The sequence below is a fragment of the Pelobates fuscus genome, chromosome 10 (assembly GCF_036172605.1).
Source record: "Pelobates fuscus isolate aPelFus1 chromosome 10, aPelFus1.pri, whole genome shotgun sequence".
In the NCBI taxonomy this organism is placed as follows: domain Eukaryota; kingdom Metazoa; phylum Chordata; class Amphibia; order Anura; family Pelobatidae; genus Pelobates; species Pelobates fuscus.
In genome coordinates, this window is record NC_086326.1 from 21,823,080 (window position 1) to 21,844,358 (window position 21,279).

The window sequence follows — 21,279 nt, forward strand, 5'->3', positions numbered from 1 at the left end:
GTATAATGAATGTAGTTTTGTGTGTTTTAGATAAAGTGTGTGTTTGTGTGGTGAATGCAGAGTGTTTGTGTTGTGGTTTTAGTGTGTGTATGGTGAATGCAGTGCATATTTGTGTTGTGGTTTTAGTGTGTGTATGGTGAATACAGTGTGTGTGTTGTAGTTTTAGTGTGTATGGTGAATGCAGTGTGTGTTTGTGTTGTAGTTTTAGTGTGTGTATAGTGAAAGCAGTGTGTGTTTGTGTTGTGGTTTTAGTGTGTTTATGGTGAATGCAGTGCGTGTTTGTGTTGTGGTTTTAGTGTGTGTATGGTGAACGCAGTGCGTGTTTGTGTTGTGGTTTTAGTGTGTGTATGGTGAACGCAGTGCGTGTTTGTGTTGTGGTTTTAGTGTGTGTATGGTGAATGCAGTGTGTTGTGGTTTTAGTGTGTGTATGGTGAATGCAGTGTTTGTGTTGTGGTTTTAGTGTGTGTATGGTGAATGCAGTGCATGTTTGTGTTGTGGTTTTAGTGTGTGTATGGTGAATGCAGTGCGTGTTGGTGTTGGTGTTGTGGTTTTAGTGTGTGTATGGTGAATGCAGTGTGTGTTTGTGTTGTGGTTTTAGTGTGTGTATGCAGTGTGTGTGCTGTGGTTTTAGTGTGTGTATTCAGTGTGTGTGTGTTGTGCTTTTAGTGTGTGTATGCAGTGTGTGTGTGTTGTGCTTTTAGTGTGTGTATGCAGTGTGTGTTTGTGTTGTGGTTTTAGTGTGTGTATGCAGTGTGTGTGCTGTGGTTTTAGTGTGTGTATTCAGTGTGTGTGTGTTGTGCTTTTAGTGTGTGTATGCAGTGTGTGTGTGTTGTGCTTTTAGTGTGTGTATGCAGTGTGTGTGTGTTGTGCTTTTAGTGTGTGTATGCAGCGTGTGTGTGCTGTGGTTTTAGTGTGTGTATGCAGCGTGTGTGTGCTGTGGTTTTAGTGTGTGTATGCAGCGTGTGTGTGCTGTGGTTTTAGTGTGTGTATGCAGTGTGTGTGTGTTGTGGTTTTAGTGTGTGTATGCAGTGTGTGTGCTGTGGTTTTAGTGTGTGTATGCAGTGTGTGTGTGCTGTGGTTTTAGTGTGTGTATGCAGTGTGTGTGTGTTGTGGTTTTAGTGTGTGTATGCAGTGTGTGTGTGTTGTGGTTTTAGTGTGTGTATGCAGTGTGTGTGTGTATTGTGCTTTTAGTATGTGTATGCAGTGTGTGTGTGTTGTGGTTTTAGTGTGTGTATGCAGTGTGTGTGTGTGTTGTGGTTTTAGTGTGTGTATGCAGTGTGTGTGTGTTGTGCTTTTAGTGTGTGTATGCAGTGTGTGTGTGCTGTGGTTTTAGTGTGTGTATGCAGTGTGTGTGTGTTGTGGTTTTAGTGTGTGTATGCAGTGTGTGTGTGTTGTGGTTTTAGTGTGTGTATGCAGTGTGTGTGTGTATTGTGCTTTTAGTATGTGTATGCAGTGTGTGTGTGTTGTGGTTTTAGTGTGTGTAAATGTGGGGCCTGTATGTAAAATAGGGGTCTGCATAGTGGGTGGGGGGTGAGAGGGGAGCTTTTTTGGTTGCATTTACATTTTATTCCCCCCTCCCTGCTTCTTACCTGGCCAGGGAGGGGGGAGATTGCATCCCTGGTGGTCCGGTGGTCTGGTAGAGGGAGCCAGCCGCTGTAGAATGCAGACGGGGACCAGCCAGCACATCTTAACTCTCCAGCAGCTCCTGCCTGTAAGTCTCGCGAGCTGTGCTGTTTGCCGCGCGGAGCGTTGCCATGGTAACCCATGACAACGCTCTGCCGGCCGCGGAGCTCGTGAGAGTTACGGGCAGGAGCAGCTGGAGAGTTAAGAGGTGCTGGCTGGTCCCCGTCTGCATTCTACAGGTAGCCGGGGCCCGAGGTGAACATATAGATAGCGATATTCGCTATCTATATGTGCACAAATGAAATGTGGGGCCCAGGACTCCCTGAGCAGTCCGGGCCCCCCAGGACCGCCGGGCCCATGACAACCATTATGGTTGTCATACCCTGATGGCAGCCCTGCTGATGTGTGCTATGGTCGTTGCTGCCGCACAGGAGTAATGGGAGTTTGAGTGAAGGACATATTTTTTTTGGTATTGGGTTCCCCTAGTTGGTTGAAACCAGTAAGGATCACTATCCAGAAAGGTGTTGTAAAGACTCTCGGTCATGGAACCTGGCTGACTCAAACCCGGTCTGCTGTGTCCACGATTGATGACTTTGTGTAGTGTTTCTAACCCCACAGAACACTGGGTACTTAACTAATTTTGCTATGTATCTTTGCATAATCTTGGCAAATGTATACATAGGGGTTTCGATGTACTCAGATGTGTAGCTAAGCACAATTTAGATAATTGTACTACAGTAGCACACAGTCATAAGGTTTAAAAAATATGCAGCAGAAATATGTAAATAAATAAATAAATAAAATGAATGTAGTAAATTTTGGAATAATATGGTGAAAAGTGGCATTTAAATAAACCTAACAATTTCTCAGTACCAGGATTTGTACTAGAGTTAAAATTGTAAATGATACTGCCCCCGTAGCAGGCCCTGGGTAACCCGGCTGATTACCCCCGCTATAAATGAATTAAGAGACCCACCTTCCCCAGTAACTGGATAACACACAATTCCAGAGGTACAACAAAGATTTATTGGCCACACTCGGCTTTATACTTTCCCCATGCAGGGGTGGATCACACACAATGACCGTGTTCCCTCCTAGGGTCTTCCCCCGCCCGGGGGTCGCATAACAGAACCGGAAATCCAATCCCTTTGTCCCCAGGTCCTGCCACTCCATGAACCCTCCCAGGGCCCTCCCCTTTCTTGGGGCCTATGCGTGTGACAGGAACTCCAGTCCCTTTGTCCCCAGTTCCCGTCACCCATCCTCAGGGTTTTCCTCTTTATCCCATGCGCCTCTGTACCTGGGAGTTCCAGTGCTGGAAAGTTTCCCGTCTCTGTGACTCCCAGCTACAGAAAGCCCGCCAAACGGCCATTGTCCCCAAGAGCGTGTCCTCACCAATCTCAGGGATCCCCAGAACGCTAACCACCGCCGCTCATGGGGTCCGTGGGTGAAACCAGGCAAGGAAAGTGTCTCCTTTTGGGACACGAATGCTGACCCGGGCCGCCGGTTTCACACTTATGTTGTAAGTTGCCAACTTTCTAATTGATTGGTGTGAACACTCCAAGAGGCACTGGGGAGGTTCTCGTTCGGGACCCAAATGAGGAGGGTAGCAATCCATGAATGCTCCCCCAGATGGCGTTCATCTAACTAACGGGCCGCCACCCAGGGTCGGCACGCGCCAAGGTTTCCCTCTGTGGTTTGCGGTTTTCACACCTCGTTAGGAAGGTGTGAACGTTCTAAATAAACATTTTAAATGGGGTATGGAGGTGGTCCCCATTCGGGAGGCGAACAGAACCCGTTCGTCTGGGCTCCCCTGAATGGGGAGTAAGTAGAACACAGAATTACAATACAATATGGGGGAAGACACGGGGAATACACACAGCAATTCATGAACAGGTCCCGCCACAGCCCATATGACACAGTATGGTAGCAGATGAGCAAAGTAGTTAACACCAATCTATAGGTTAGTCAATTGCAGGTTACAGAGACTGTATAAGTTAAATATCAGACAAAGTAAAGGAAACCAGTGTTCTACCTACTCCCCATTCAGGGGAGCCCAGACAAACGGGTTCTGTTCGCGTCCCGAATGGGGAGGCGAACAGAACCCGTTCGTCTGGGCTCCCCTGAATGGGGAGTAGGTAGAACACAGGATTACAATACAATATGGGGGAAGACACGGGGAATACACACAGCAATTCATAAACAGGTCCCGCCACAGCCCCTATGACACAGTATGGTAGCAGATGAGCAAAGTAGTTAACACCAATCTATAGGTTAGTCAATTGCAGGTTACAGAGACTGTATAAGTTAAATATCAGACAAAGTAAAGGAAACCAGTTAATTGTTAATTTTAAGCTGACTTTATTTGAAAAATTATTCAAATTGAAAGGACAGTGCAAGCTCTACTAAAATATAATGGAACTAAGAATCATTGTGTATATTGTATCCACATGCTCTATAATCAGTAGCCAATTTTTCCACAATCATGCTCATAGCCAATAGTAGCCCATTCAACCTGTTTCCCCATTATAGTCATTAATAGCCCATTCTCACTCTCCCCTTCCCATAGCCAGTAGTAGCCCATTCTCTCCATCTCTTTCCATAGACAGTAGTAACCTATTTTCAAATTCCTGTTCCCATAAAAAGTAGTCATTTATTTTCCAATATCAGTCTCCATAATAAGTGGTTGTCCATTTTCACAATCCCTTCCCTTTTGCCAGTTGTAGATCAATCTCTCCTCACCCTCCATTCTCATGAATGTGTTGATTTGATGAGTTGATTTTATTTGAGGAAAAAGCTTAGATTTTAATTTGAAAGAACTCCTTTGACATTGAAGAAACCTGGTCATTTCAGACAATGAATGGATAGTGGGAGCTCTCCTCATTTTCATCTGGCCTAAAAATAGAAAACAAACTTCAATGGGATCAACACACTCTATAGCCATGCAATTCATAGACTTTGAAGGCTTAAAAAGTTATTTATGTGTAAAAGATTACAGAAGAAATCAAAATACACAAGTTTTAATGTAAAGTTTACTGTAAATTGTCTGTTTTTATTTAGTCACGTGTCATTTTTAAGAACCTTTATTAATGAAGACACCATGCAGGTCCCATAGAAAAACCCATAATCGGGGCATTTAATCAAATTTGCCTATGTCTGTTGGATATACCAATGATATGTAGGACAAAATGTGGCATTTCTGTTTCTAGTCCAATACTCTAAACCTGGTTGGTATAAATGAAAAGTGTTACTGTATAAAGAACAGTAAGTCTAACAAGTAAGCAGTAGGTACAAATATTACAATTTGGTCCAAAGGTTGAGATAGTAACAAATAAATAAAAAAATATATAGATTTTTTTTTAAATTGGGAAGGTTGAACATTTTTAATGAGAGTGGCAGCTTAATCATTATTATGGCCCATCAGTTGGTTGTGAGGGAGTGCTCGAACTTTAGACAGAGGAAGTATTCATGTTTAAGTCTCAGCAAGACATGTACAAGTGACAGAAAATGCTTGACATTTTACAACTGTCACCTCAAAACTATTTTTAATTTAGTAATCCTCTCATCACGTTTTGATAGGAAATATATAAATATTCTTAACTGAATTTTTAGGAAAAAAAAAGAAAAAAAAAAAGAGAAAAAAAACCTCATGTCTTCTGTTAATATATGACAGGATCCTTCTTCCATATACATGCACCTTGGATCAAAAAGTTTTGAAAACCAACCATTAGTCTTTATGGACTTCCCATCATCACTATCTGCACAGAAGTAGGGGAGATCAGACAGAGACTCTAGAAGATGAGACAAATATACTGGTGCATGCCTCAATCTTTATTGGCAGACCTCCTTGGCAGATATTTCACACATTGCTAGAATGCAGAGGACACTGGGAGAGTCCAACATTCTCAGCAGTCACTACGCAGGATAGTGTGGGATCTTTTACACAGAGTATTAAAACTAGACATTCATTTTGTTTCAAACTGCTTTTTTTTTCCTGAATTTTGGTGAATGTCCGAATTGCCCACTTACAAACTGCCATACCGATGTACAACTGAACAAATGACTCATGCAAGTGACAAACATGTTTGTTTGCATGTGGATTTGGAGTTAAGCCTGTCACACTAAGAAAAAAATACTTAATTGGGAAAAAAAGATGATTGCCGGCTAGGTAACAGCAATTAAATGTTGATTTTATTTACAAAAAAACATACTATCTTTACATATATAATATAAATACAGATTTTTAAATAAAACTTCTCCTCCCCTTTTTTTCCCCTCGAATTGATTACTTTTTCTCACTTTTTCTTTGAATCAAATGGCTGTAAAATGCGCCTATCAGTGTACTGCTAAATATATACATAATATTTATATCATGTATATTTTCTGCAGTACACCGAATGGCTAATTTACGCATCCCTTTGGTTCATCTGACTATTTTCGTCTGAATTTTTTTTTTTTTTTGTGTAGCAAAAAGTTGAGAAGCTGAACTGCAACATGTATAAAATTCTGCCAAACATTTTAAGTTTTGAATGACGTGGTTCGGCCAAAACAAATTTGTCTGCCTTGCATAAGTCTAGTGAGCACTTAACAAAATCTTGTGTATTCTAGAAGGAAGACTTTCAGCACAGATGAAGAAGAGGTGGCAAAAATCAGGCAAGCCTTATGATTTAGGAATTAACCAGCGGTAACTCCTTTATACACTTACACGCTTGCACACTTTCCCTACCCACGCTTTCTGGTGCCGGGTGCAAGAGCCTTGATTACCATTCTATCTGTATGTGCCCATTAAATAACTTACTACAGTTATAGACACATTATATTGCATACTAGATTATCGAGCAAATGGAACATTACCTTTCTTGTAGTCTATGCCAATTACCAACTGTGTTAATAGTTTGTAGATGTGCCTTCCATTCTATTTTACATCACTAGTTATGATAATTAGTCCTGAGTTCTTAACTCACCACAGATGTTCTTAACTCACCACTTTAGATGTAATATCGGCCATCCTCATCCTTCCACAGGGAGCCATACTTGGCAAACTTGATCATCCCATTATCAATGACAATGATTGATCGATCACTTGGAACCATGAAGTTCATGCACATCAGCTCATTCTTATCTCCACGTTTTGCTATTACTGTTACAAAGATGTTTCTTTGCAGAGGAATCTTAACGTATTCTTTCGGAGGACACCTTATGTATTGGATCCTGGAATCTGGCTTTAGGGTCACATTTAATTTTGTTCCTAAGTTATTATGTACTTCATGCTCCTTATCGGTAACTTTTACTCCAATGTCTGTAGTGACTTCATATGCTACATCTGAGATGTGTAGCTTTGATGATTGAAAAAAGATCATGATCTCAGATTTACAAGCATTGGCAACATGAGAGTTTTCATTACCCATTTCTGAAATTAAAGAAAAAAAGTAAGTCTAATAAAATATGAAAGCAAATTAGATATCATTTCCTACAGTTCTATGGGGTGGTGCCCGAAGTTATCATGCTTGAAGTGTTATTTAAAGAAACACTATAGTGTCAGGGATACAAACATGCATTCCTGACACTATTGTTGTAAATGTGGCATTTAGGCCCCCAACCTAAAAAGGTGTAAAACTTACCCTATTTCCAGCTGGTCATTACACCTCCTTGGCTGAGATCTTCAAATTAGAATATATCAGCCAATCCAATGATTTCTCATAGGAAAGCATTTGGAGGCTATTGCATATGTCCACTGCAAAATCCCACGTTGCGCCAATCAGCATCTCCTCAAAGAGATGCATTAAATCAACGCGTCTCTATAGGGAATGTACAGCATCTCCATGCAGATCGTGGATATGCTGAATGCTAGTGCTGCACACTGTGCAACCCTCACGCAGGTAACATCTCTAGTGGCCATCTGTAGTAGCAGAATAACAAGGGCTATACCAAGCCAATACTCATTATCTAACAACTCTGTTTAATAAAACAAAAAACTGTTTCCCAAAGTTTATAATGATAAAGTAGAATGATGGGAACCACCTCTGAAGGTATGTAAGCCATAATTTTACCTTTACTTCTCAGGAGGCAACTTTTATTCAGACTTGAAATAAGGTGGCAGAGAATTATATCCACCTCAGAGTAACAATAAATGTCAAGCAAATAGTCCTCAATAATTGATAAAACAAAAGGAGACTATTTAAACAAAGTCGATGAAACAATCCAGGTCTTCAAAAGTTAGCTGGTAAGTGTTTGGGAGATCCGTTTAGAAATCCTTAAACAATCCAGTTTGGCAATATTAATTTAAGTAGTTAAAAAGAAGGGAATCCTAAAGACACATTCCAATTAACAGTCTGAATAGTAGACAGTAGATCAGTCCGAAATCGAAGATTGAATGAGAGGAAGAGTAATCCTTTAAGCTGGTCCAGTCTGATAACATTAATTGATCTCAGAATTTAGGTAAACTCAGAAAGTGAGGGTCAAATAACAAGCTAAATCATACACGAGAAGTAGTATAAACCAGAGATTCTTGTGATGTAATTCTTTTTCAGCTGAAAAAGCATTTGGTTCCTTAAAGAAACTTCCTATAGAGAAGAGAGATGAAAATGTTCTCACTTCAATAAACATTAACAGGAAAAGAAGCACTGAGGGTGTTCGCTATTAAACAGAAAGTGTGGTGTCTGTCAGTGTCTCTTAAAGATACAGTTGCAAAAGAACATTTAAAAATATGTCAAATATTAATAGAATCAAGACAATGAAATTGAGTTACCTGTTATGGTTGCCCCAGGCTAGCTGAGGGTTGGACCATAAAAAGGATGCTCCTAGCGCTCACCAAGGACCATCAGCACAGCACCAGACACCATAGGCACGGCAGACCCCACGAACCGCCACAGCTTGGTTGGGGTCTCGCCATCATCTACCCACCCTGGACCTACGACAAGGCTCCAGGTTCCAGTCGGTGAACCTCTCTTCCTTCCAGAGAGTGAAGCAGGAACAGGAACAAGCTTTTAGAAGAGCTTAGTGAAGCTAAGGGAGAATGAAGAGCATAGCAATCCCGGTAGTGATTATAGTTGTCCCCTCCAAACACGAGTCAAGGCTGTGAGTTGAGGGTCAAGTAGAACTGGTTTAATGAGCATACAGGCCTTTCTTATATACACATTTGCCCACAAGGTTACCACCCACGTGGACCTTGTGGAACACAGGACACAAAGTTACAACAGCCAATCAACACAGTACAGTCAGAGACTCCCAGCTAATGCACACAAACCCTCCCCTCTGCCTGTGATACAATTACTAAACACAATGGGTGAACTTAATTACCACAGGCAGAAAATATACAGTTTTTACCCAAAACACAGAAACACCCCAAAACAACAACATATCCCCCATAAATCATAACTCTGATTTGGGTGAACAACATATCCAAAAATCACCCAAATCAGAGCAGGGGTTCCCGAATTCCATGGAAGTCATATTTCACATAGTTCAAATGCAGTTCGAATGCATGAACGGGGCCGTTCGTGCAAATAGCCAGAGTTAAAGTGGTGTTCGAATTGTCGAACACTGTTCGACTGCCGCCGAAGCTTCAGAGAAGGTAAGGTTCAGCGGTGTTCATACCGTCGCGTGTCCGATTTGAGTGACATGAACTCGATGGCAAAACACCGCTGACCACGTTCAACTAAACAAGATGGCCCCCGCCACTTGTTCGACTATACGAACGGCGACCACCCAGCCATTCATCAATTAGCTTGCGGTTAACCACAGCTTCTGGGAGGTAAATTGGCTGCACACTCCACTTGCGTGTGGTCCGGCTCTTCGGCGGTTTGTTTGGTAAACTCAATTTACCGAACCGCATATAGAAAAAGGCACGAACAAACCTTTTTGCAGTCTGAGAACAAAGTGTTAGCCAGGGGCCATAGTCATAGGGCAGGAGGCTGGCAATCAGACTCCTCCGAAAGCCAGTGGCAAAGGGTAGTTTGTCACATTACCTTTATAAGAATTATAGTTAATATTTCCTCTTAAGCTCCCAGTTCAGGAATTTTTCACTCTGCGGGACAAAACTGTGGTACACCTTGAAAGCCCTAACTGAACAGTGCTTCTAAACTGAACACAGGTTGTGGCTATGTCTTATCAATTTGAAAATCAGAATGAGTGTAATTAGAGCCAAAACACTACCAAAACGTGACTCCTCATACTATAATTAATATAACTACTACTGCATTAAAGGGGAGGCCTCACTTCACTGGGAATAATTCTATTGAATAAAATATTGAAAATCTCCTTGCTTTAACTTTATTTCTCATATGATGCTCCATTTTTTAAAAAAACATATAGAAATTCACATAACCAGTTCATTCAAGGCATAGCCAAGGCACTCATTGCATTGCAGGAGTAAAAACAGAAACAATGTATAAAAACATGTAATGTACTGCAAAGTGGCGCAAGCATGGAAAAGGGGAGGAGTCACCAATGCAATGTGCCGGCTGGGTTCCACAGGTTTCCATGGTGACTTCAACACTTTTATTACTTTAGACCACTTTCAGAACACAGCAACTATGTATACATTAATTCTGATGTTCTTACATTAGTGTCCCTTTACTCCATTTGTATATTGTACATTTTATATCTAGCAAGATTTGTTTGGTAGTTACTTGCTGTTACATCGCCACTCCATTACTGTAAAACACTGCAGGGAAATATAGCGTTATAGTTATGCTTATAATCTCATTGGGATATACGAGGCTGGAATTTGACAAAAGCAAACTTGATTGCATAAAAATGGTAATTGTCTGCAAGTTGTTTGTTTGAACTCTAGTTACATCGTTAAGAGCCATGTTTAGTGACAATCCTAGCTTAACATCAAACATGATTCTTACTCTAAATGTGTTACAAACCCTAACTCACAAATTGCTTACTATCACATTTGTCCTTATGTCCTAATTTTAACACTGTAACATACTCGCTAACAGTCAGTGTAACCTATTACCTTGTAGAAATCTCCATACACTGTGTGCAAGTCCAGTGGTATCAGATAACCAGGCTATTAAGTATGTGCTCACATTTAATTTAAACTATTATCACTTTAAAGTGAACTTGTTATGTATAATTTACCTTACCTGCAGTTGCTCCCATATAGATTGAATATACATATATCACAAACATAAATGCTGTATCCAATGTAAAATATAAAAATTTACTAAGTTTTCCATTGTCCCAGTGCCGCTTCATGGATGTTACTTTTTGTGTAAAACCCACCTACTGGCCATCCTTTGCTCTGCCTCTGTTCTTCTTTGATGTGCCCTACTTGGGATGCATCCACAAGCAGGGCAAATCTCGTCAGTGACGACGGCATGTTGGCTTCGTTGCCAGAGTGCCAGTGTCGGAACGGAGGGATGTCACTCATCACTCTATTCCAATGTTCCTCAGTCAGCACTATTCACACTATAATTAAACTTATCACTGATCAAATCCCATTATAAAACCAGAATTGTGTCTCCTGGGGAAATTCCCAGAGGATTTGCCCAAAATTAAAATATTTATTTTAGCCATCTCTTGGTTTCAGCCACTTCCGTCCTTTCTCGATACTGGAAAACAGCTACTATTCCTTTTATGACTGAGGTGTTTCATAATACTCTAGAAGCCAAGAGATGTGAATTAGCCTTTAGACCACCTTCCAATACAGTTAATGTTCTGAAATATGAATGGGAACTCTGGGAACGGGATGTCAATAATCAATATAAATTATAACGTATAACTTCACCTGACCAGATAACAAAGTTATGTATATGATCTTATTTTAAGCACATTGTTGCACGTAACATATTTGGCATCTTTATTTATTTTTTAATAAATGACTATACTTTATTGAAAAAACATTAATTATTACATATTGTATCGGATGATATGTGTCAATTATATTCCCCGGTTGTTATTTTTTTTAATGTATGTTATTTACATATATATTCATATTATACCATTATTCTTACTGTTATGGAAACAAATTTATCTATAATAAAAAACATTTGAAAAGAATTTCTGGCTAGACAGTTTCCACTGTTGTTGTTTTGCGAGGAGAGCAGAGAGACCTCTTGTGGGAAGTCTTTTCTGCTCTCCCTGGTCAGTCAAAGCCTTGGCATGCCAAAGCAAAACTACTAGCACTACTAGTATTCATAAAATCATATGCTCAATCTAATGAGTATAAGTTGTTTGGGGCACAACCGATGCCCTTTAAGTAGGTATGGTGTGATCATCAACGGCATCAAAATTGAACATTTATCAAACAGTAAAAGCCCCCACAAAGGCAGTTTTTTAGGCTTCTTAAAAATAAGGTTTTGCCCCGACTGGCTGTGTTTTCCACACTGAAAGGGAATCGCTAATGCTACAGACTGGATGTGTAGAAAAGCATATGACACTGGTAGGGGGGCACTATAGGGTACTTTATACAACGTTGTATTCCTAGCACTATAGCTTCTCTTCAAGGGCTGAAATCCAGCTCTATACAGGTTACTGAAAAAATATTGAAGACATCAAAAGAACATTCGAAACGTAGTCCTTACAGTGCACTTGCTGGGTGAAGATGGATTAATGTTTTTAGCATCGTGATTTATTTATTTTTCAACGTATTCTTTTTTTTTTTTAGCTCTGGTCTTTTTTAATTTTAAATTTTTATTATTTCGATGGAATTTATGGATTTTTAGTTTGCCTTCTTAGGTGCTGAAAAAAACAAAGGTTTTAGGAAAAAGAAGATATCTAAGGGCAAGTATGATTTTTTTTATTTACAAATATTTCGTTTTTTATTCCTCCTTTGACTTTTTTTAGGGTGAGGGGAGTAGGGTTTTATTTTATTGGGGGAGGGGGGTGCGGAGACTAGGGGTTTGGGGTCCCCTAGTCTCCTGTTGGGGGGTATTTTTTACATTTAGTCCCCACTGATCGCCAATGGGTGGGGGTGGGGGAGACAATAGATGCCCCCCCTTTTATCAATGATGGCCCCCACCTGCAACTCATAGGTAGGGGCTGGAGGGGAGGCAATAGGCCACCCCATTTTGCTACTTAGAGCCCCTACCCTATGGCCAGCACCAGTCGCTCATGGGTGGGGGATGGAGGGGGGGGGGGGGGGGGCAGTGCCTGACTGGGCCCCTGCTGACAAATTCCCACTGGGTGGCCCTAAGTGCATGGGCAATCTGTTGGGCCCCCTTATTGTGCAGACCCATTGAGAAATAAAAATAAATTGTTGAGGGCAGCAGGCCAAACTTTTGAAGGGAGCAGGCTGATTTGAGCCCCTCAGGAGTAACTGGGCCCAGGGCAGCTACCCCGTTTGCCCCTTGTTAAAGAAAGATTGTCAGGATTACAGAATGATCCAGCACGTATAACACAGAGGACTTATAGGTAACGTATACCGAACCTTAGAATGGCCAGACTAACGTACCAAAGAATATTCAGGAATTGCCGAGGTCAAGGGATACAGAAAGAGACACAACGATAAGGAGTCAGGGATGCCAGAAAACAGGGAAGTCAAAAACAATGCCAAAGTTAAATAACCAGAATAACCAGAATCAATAACACGCTCTCGGACAACCACAAGAGGGCACTGAGCAGGATGAGAACTGGGCCTAAATACCCTTCCTCTAGATCTGATAGGCTGTAACCGGCCTTTGATCCCAAAGGCAGTTACCAGGTTACCATTTGCATAATTGCTGCTCAGCATTAACCCTTCTGTGGATTTGGTTGCTGCTCGGCACAACTTTTCCTGTGTGGACAGTAAATGCCATTAACCACATTTTTATAAGCGGATGAATACGTGACACAGATATGGTCAGTGTATGCATCTATGCAAGTCTCAGTCTTTGCGTGTCAGTGTATGTGTCAGTGTTTGGCTTTGTCAATGTATGTATCTGGGTATGTATGTTAGTGTTTATGTAGGTGTATATATCTGTGCATATGTGTAAGTTTTTGTGTGTGTCAGTCTATCTGTGCATGTGTGTCAGAGTTTATGTGTCAGTGTCTGTATATGTACATGTGGATTTGTGTTTGTGAATTTTGCATGTATGTGTCAGTGTAACTGTGTAAATGTGTTGATATGTCTGTGGGCATCTGTGTGGCAGTGTATGTGTGTTCTTGTGTGTTGTAATGTGCTCCCGTGTGTGTGTGTGTGTGTGTGTGTGTGGCAGTGCATATGTTTCTGTGAATGCACATTTGCATAATTAAAGGACCACTATAGTGCCAGGAAAACATACTCGTTTTCCTGGCACTATAGTGCCCTGAGGGTGCCCCCACCCTCAGGGACCCCCTCCCGCCTGGCTCTGGAAAGGGGAAAAGGGGTAAAACCTTTTTCCAGCGCTGGGCGGGGAGCTCTCTGCCTCCGATCCTCCTCCATTCCGCCCCGTTGGCTGAATGCGCACGCGCGGCAAGAGCTGCGCGCGCATTCAGCTGTTCGCATAGGAAAGCATTTACAATGCTTTCCTATGGATGCTTGCGTGCTCTCACTGTGATTTTCACAGTGAGAATCCCGCAAGCGCCTCTAGCGGCTGTCTGTGAGACAGCCACTAGAGGCTTTGGGGGAAGGCTTAACCCATTTATAAACATAGCAGTTTCTCTGAAACTGCTATGTTTATAAAGAAATGGGTTAACCCTAGCTGGACCTGGCACCCAGACCACTTCATTAAGCTGAAGTGGTCTGGGTGCCTAGAGTGGTCCTTTAAGCGAAGAAGAGTTGGAGGTAGCAGTTAAACTTAGATGGCAAAACCGGGGAATTTTTGTGATAGTAACTGGAGCCAAAGATGTATTTAAGTGTAATAAAACGTCACTTTTAAGAAATAACTAAAAGAAGCCCTTTTTGTACAGGGGCTATAAGAATAAACACACTGACACACGAACATAAAGTGAAGAGCAAAAAAATAATAAACAAATTGTGGAATAAAATTGTAACGGATCCCCTGGCACCCCGACTGGGTACCTCCGTTAAAGGATGCTCCTAGCGCTTCCTGAGGACTTCAAGCACTGCAGCAGACACCACAACCACCGAATCTGAGAAGCATAGGAATCCTCTCAAGCCTCTGAATGCTGTAGACAGTTGAATAGGAACCATACAAATAGCAGTCAAACTGGAACAGCATGCAATAAATCCTCCCCCAATAATGAGACGACACTTCACTTTGAGGGTTAAAACAGGAACTCTCGATTTATTCTCACAAATCCCTTATAAGACATTCTCCCATGCAAGGGAGGGATTTACCACAATTAGTACAGCCACCAATACAGTTTAAGGTACAACCCACACATCTCCTCCCTCTAACTTATCTGTTAACACAATTAAACAGTACACCTTTTCCCCTAAGTTTCAGATGTACCCCAAATATATATGATACACCACTATGGTTGCTCTATGAGTAAGATTATATTGTACTAAAATTGACCACGCTCTCAAAATATTAAATGTGTAAGAAACACATTATAGCAAGTCCTAAGCTCCTGCTGTCAATATATTTAATGTGAGAAATGCACGTAATTACAAGTTCCGAACTCCTTTCTGGTAAGGAACTGTATGCAGTATTTCCTAATGGTGATAGCGATCTATAATAGCAGCAGGGAGCGGTTACGGTGAAAATAGCCTAAATTGCTGGCATTTTTTTGTATCTATAGATACACAATTCATTACTGTCATAGTCAGTCATAATATTTGAACCGTGTGAGGAAATGTATGCAGCCATTCCTAATGGTGATAGTAATCTGCACTTGCAGCTTAGATAGCTGGTAATGTCTTGTATCTATAGCTATCAGAATCATTGCTATCAATAACGTCCATATTATTTTAAATACCAGTTAGATAATGTTGCACTTGCAAAGTCTGATACTTAATATCCGTTAGGATGTCTATGTGAATAAAGCACCTGATCGGTGCGAGATAGAAGTAGCAGCTGAGTTGCAACAAGTTGGATGGATTTCAAGCCATCCAATCACAGTGCTCTGTGTCAATTTACACAGCGTGGGAAAGTTCTTTGGAATTTTCCCCCGCTGTGTAAAATGACAAAGAGCACTCTGATTGGCTTAAACCGGACAATCAGAGTGTTCTTAGCCTAATTGCAGGGCGTGGCAAGGCTTTATAAGCTTTCCCCCGCCCTGCAGAGCTCAGTCTGCGCGGAGCCCTCCATGGGTGAAGATGGATTAATTTTTTTTGCGCTCGTTTTTTTTTTTTTTTTTTTTTTATTGCGTCGGTTATTATGGTTTTTTATTTGGCCTTTTTTGGGGCTGAAAAAAGAAGATTTTAGAAGAAAGAAAACATTGAATGGTAAGTTTTTTTATTTTTTATTTTTTGACAGGTTCTTAGTTAAAGGTCCCCCCTCATTATTTTTAGGGTGAGGGGGGTAGGTAGGGGGATAATTTTTTTTGGGGGGGAGGGGGTGACTAGGGCCCCCCCCATTTATATTTAGGGCCCCCACCTGCCGCTCAGGGGTGGGGGCCAGGGGGGAGGACATTAGGTCCCCCCACTTATTAGTATTTAGGGCCCCCACCCCCTGCTCAGGGGTGGGGGCCAGGAGGGTACAGTAGGTCCCCCCCTTATTGTTTTTTTTAGGGCCCCCACCCACCGCTCAGGGGTGGGGGCCGGGGGGGGACAGTAGGTCTCCCTCTTATTGTTTTTTTTAGGGCCCCTACCCACCACTCAGGGGTGGGCGCCGGAGGGGGACAGTAGGTCCTCCCCTTATTGTTTTTTTTAGGGCCCCCACCCGCCGCACAGGGGTGGGGGCCAGAGAGGGGGAGGACAGTAGGTCCCCCCTCATTATCTTTATGGCCCCCACCCGTCGCCCAGGGGTGGAGGCCAGGGGGGAGGACAGTAGGTCCCTCCCCCTCATTATCATTATGGCCCCCACCCGCCACCCAGGGGTGGGGGCCGGAGAGGGGGAGGACAGTAGGTCCCCCCTCATTATCTTTATGGCCCCCACCTGCCACACAGGGATGGGAGCCGGGGGGGAGGACAGTAGGCCCCCCCCTCATTATCATTATGGCCCCCACCCGCCGCCCAGGGGTGGGGGCCAGAGAGGGGGAGTACAGTAGGTCCCCCCTCATTATCTTTATGGCCCCCACCCGCCGCCCAGGGGTGGGGGCCGGAGAGGGGGAGGACAGTAGGTCCCCCCCTCATTATCATTATGGCCCCCACCCGCCACACAGGGGTGGAGGCCTGGGGGGGAGGACAGTAGGTCTCCCCCCCTCATTATCTTTATGGCCCCCACCCGCCGCACAGGGGTGGGGGCCTGGGGGGAGGACAGTAGGTTCCCCCCCTCATTATCTTTATGGCCCCCACCCGTCGCCCAGGGGTGGGGGCCAGGGGCGAGGACAGTAGGTCCTTCCCCCTCATTATCATTATGGCCCCCACCCGCCGCCCAGGGGTGGGGGCCGGAGAGGGGGAGTACAGTAGGTCCCCCCCTCATTATCTTTATGGCCCCCACCCGCCGCACAGGGGTGGGAGCCGGGGGGGGAGGGCAGTAGGTCCCCCCCTCATTATCATTATGGCCCCCACCCGCCACCCAGGGGTGGGGGCCGGAGAGGGGGAGGACAGTAGGTCCCCCCTCATTATCTTTATGGCCCCCACCCGCCGCCCAGGGGTGGGGGCCGGAGAGGGGAGGACAGTAGGTCCCCCCCTCATTATCTTTATGGCCCCCACCCACCGCCCAGGGAGGGGGGCCAGGGGGGGGAGGACAGTAGGTACCCCCCTCATTATCATTATGGCCCCCACCCGCCGCACAGGGGTGGGGGCCTGGGGGGAGGACAGTAGGTTCCCCCCCTCATTATCTTTATGGCCCCCACCCGCCGCCCAGGGGTGGGTGCCAGGGGGGAAGGAGAGTAGGTCTTCCCCCCCCCCCCTCAATTACTATTGTGGCCAGAAAGAGTCCCTGTGGGTTTTAAAATTCGCCTGCCTATTGAAGTCTATGGCGGTTCGCCTGGTTCGCCCGGTTCGCGAACATTTGCGGAAATTCGCGTTCGCGGTTCGCGAACCGAAAATTTTATGTTCGCGACATAACTAGTTAGCAATAAGCCACTCTTCTTTGTAAAGTGGAAACTTGTTGCAACTCAGCTGTTACTTCTATCTTGCACCGATCAGGTGCTTTATTCACATAGACATCCTAACGGATATTAAGTATCAGACTTTGCAAGTGCAACATTATTTAACTGGTATTTAAAATAATATGGACGTTATTGATAGCAATGATTCTGATAGCTATAGATACAAGACATTACCAGCTATCTAAGCTGCAAGTGCAGATTACTATCACCATTAGGAATGGCTGCATACATTTCCTCACACGGTTCAAATATTATGACTGACTATGACAGTAATGAATTGTGTATCTATAGATACAAAAAAATGCCAGCAATTTAGGCTATTTTCACCCTAACCGCTCCCTGCTGCTATTATAGATCGCTATGAAGGAAATTACTGCATACAGTTCCTTACCAGAAAGGAGTTCGGAACTTGTAATTACGTGCATTTCTCACATTAAATATATTGACAGCAGGAGCTTAGGACTTGCTATAACGTGTTTCTTACACATTTAATATTTTGAGAGCGTGGTCAATTTTAGTACAATATAATCTTGCTCACAGTGGCTTAGATTCCACTTAGTATTGTATTCTAGCAACAACTGTCAGTATTTAACTGCAGTACATATCGACATAACGATATCTGGACATTACAATAAATATATAATAATTTTATTCCACAATTTGTTTATTATTTTTTTGCTCTTCACTTTATGTTCGTGTGTCAGTGTGTTTATTCTTATAGCCACTGTACAAAAAGGGCTTCTTTTAGTTCTTTATTAAAAGTGACGTTTTATTACACTTAAATACATCTTTGGCTCCAGTTACTATCACAAAAATTCCCCGGTTTTGCCATCTAAGTTTAACTGCTACTTCCAACTCTTCTTCGCTTAATTCTACTTTAAACAGGGGTTATCCCCCACACGGAGGTACTAGTTAGTTAAGGTTCCTTTTCTTCTTTTTTCTTTTCTTTTCTGTCTCTATCGCATATTTGCATGCAATCATCAAATATTACACACAAACACCAACACCGTACACAAAACAGTCCTGCATTCAAATGCCAATACTACACAAAAACAGACCCCTGCATTCAAATAACAGCATTATACACAAAGATATTCCATTACATAAACACACTTACATTCATAGATACTGTATATAAATATAACCCTGTAAGTATGGATAAATAGTAGATCTACAGCTGGCAAAGCATCATGGGAATAGTATGACAGCTGAGGATCTACCAAATAGCCTTTGCTCTGTACTTAAATGAGCCAGTAAGGAAAAAAAACCCCAAAAAACAAAAACAGCTAAATGCACACAATGAGCAAACAAAATAAAGTACAAATATCTACATCGTGGGTAACACTAGTATTATCAACTTCCTCCTATCTCAAAGTCTAGTACCTACACAAAATACGTTTGGTACCTGAAAAAGGAAAAAGTTGTCTAAAATATTGAAAATTACTAGGTCCGGTATAGGTTTGCAAGCGTACAAACCATCAAATCCCACGGTTTGCAATGTGTGGGGTAGCAAGACAAACCTTTACCAGAAGATGTATACGTAAAAAGAGAGAATCATTTTATTTTTATAAAATCACTTTGATTTTAATATTTGACTTAAATAGGTGTAGGAAAAAAATACAAGTGAGTGAAACCCCATTTACGTTCTCACAATAAGATAATTATATTTACGTGCAGATGTTTTGACCTCATAAGTTCCTTGCTTAGTGCAAACAAACAGGGAAGCCTATATGAACGAGAGTGATGATGCATATTCCTACACAACCATGGAGGCCATGGAAATCGTTGCCCATTTTTACAAGTGAGAACAGATTACTCAAGTTGCTTCTATTGTGAACTCAGAGGACCAAATCTTAATACTTACCTGGCGATTGGAGTTCTCTGTGAAGCAGTTGTCACCACAGCCTGTGAATCTCTCACAACATCCATGTGTGTCTGAACAGCTACCTACACCTCGGCCTATGGGCAGTGGTGTATTTAGGATTTGTGCTGCCCTAGGCATAATACCTTTTTACAGTGAAGGAGACCCTTGAAACAAGGGGATCCCAAAGGAAATAGCTCTGGATACAAAAAAAGGATTATATGTAGTACCAGAAGATAAATTGAGTCAAAAAAGGAAGGGGGAGGGAGATTCCAAATAATGATAAATACGGGAAATCGAGATGGTAAGGGAACAGGATCAGAACAGCAGAGGAGCCCCTCTCCGCCCTATACCACCCACAGCTTCCCAGATAAGAATAGAACTAGGAGCTGATAGCCCAAACAAAAAGAAAATGGAAAGATCCCCCCTTCTCTCAAAAGCAGTTACTATAAAGTCCTATGGACAAATGGGTCCTTGAAAAAATGACCTAAATATAGAGTCCAAAAAGGGGACTGAGGTAGCTGCTAGAGAAACCAAACTAACTGGGAAACTAACTAACTCACACCAACATACTAACTACCTAAGTGCCACCCAGAGTGAAAATAAAAATAAAAGAAAAGGCGCTCGACGAGCGTTTCAGCATGGATACACGCCGTTATCAGGAGCAAGTGCTCCTGACGACGGCGTGTATCCACGCTGAAACGCGCGTCGAGCGCCTTTTCTTATATTTTTATTTTCACTCTGGGTGGCACTTAGGCTAGCAGCTACCTCAGTCCCCTTTTTGGACTCTATATTTAGGTCATTTTTTCAAGGACCCATTTGTCCATAGGACTTTATAGTAACTGCTTTTGAGAGAAGGGGGGATCTTTCCATTTTCTTTTTGTTTGGGCTATCAGCTCCTAGTTCTATTCTTATCTGGGAAGCTGTGGGTGGTATAGGGCGGAGAGGGGCTCCTCTGCTGTTCTGATCCTGTTCCCTTACCATCTCGATTTCCCGTATTTATCATTATTTGGAATCTCCCTCCCCCTTCCTTTTTTGACTCAATTTATCTTCTGGTACTACATATAATCCTTTTTTTGTATCCAGAGCTATTTCCTTTGGGATCCCCTTGTTTCAAGGGTCTCCTTCACTGTAAAAAGGTATTATGTATAAAATTATAAAATACATACTTCTGTACCTATTTTTCTAGCTTCTTAAAGCTTTACCCAAATAACCACAATTTGATTACTTATTTTTAGAAAAGGAAAATCAAGACACCGATGTGGCCAATTCCTGTAATTTACAGTTAAGACATGTATTTGTATTTACTTTGTATCACACAGCCTGGTTACAATGCTGCTACCCATCCCATGTGTTCCCTATTAAGGGTTAATAAGTAAAGGGGTGTATATAAAAAATACCCCTTTCTGTCTCATTAGAGATATCTTTGCCAGAAGCTCAAGGAAGCAGGCTGAAGGGTCAGTGTTAGGACCCGCTTAGGGGGGGTCTGCCTTGACGTTGGCAGGCGGGCATCCCTCCAATGGCCATTGGAGCAACTAAATGACCTCCATTTGTCTAAATATACATAGGGATTAAGGAAAAAGCGCAAGTAACATTTTCTTTTCTTTGGTTTTTACTACATATTGGGGCTGATGTGTGTTGTAGTCCTTGCTGCTTTAGCGCAGGACTTCTCTTTTTGTATTTGTATTTACTTTGTATCACACAGCCTGGTTACAATGCTGCTACCCATCCCATGTGTTCCCTATTAAGGGTTAATAAGTAAA

At 42.5% G+C, this 21,279-nt stretch overlaps 1 long non-coding RNA gene across 1 annotated transcript in view; it reads right to left on the bottom strand.

The window, feature by feature from the left end:
* Nucleotides 1-4,416: 4,416 nt before the first annotated feature.
* Nucleotides 4,417-21,279, bottom strand: part of LOC134575313 (uncharacterized) — a 114,081-nt gene continuing 97,218 nt past the window's right edge. The window contains exon 3 of the long non-coding RNA XR_010085627.1: nucleotides 4,417-4,515. This is a non-coding gene — a long non-coding RNA (uncharacterized LOC134575313). The remainder of the gene's footprint in view (nucleotides 4,516-21,279) is intronic.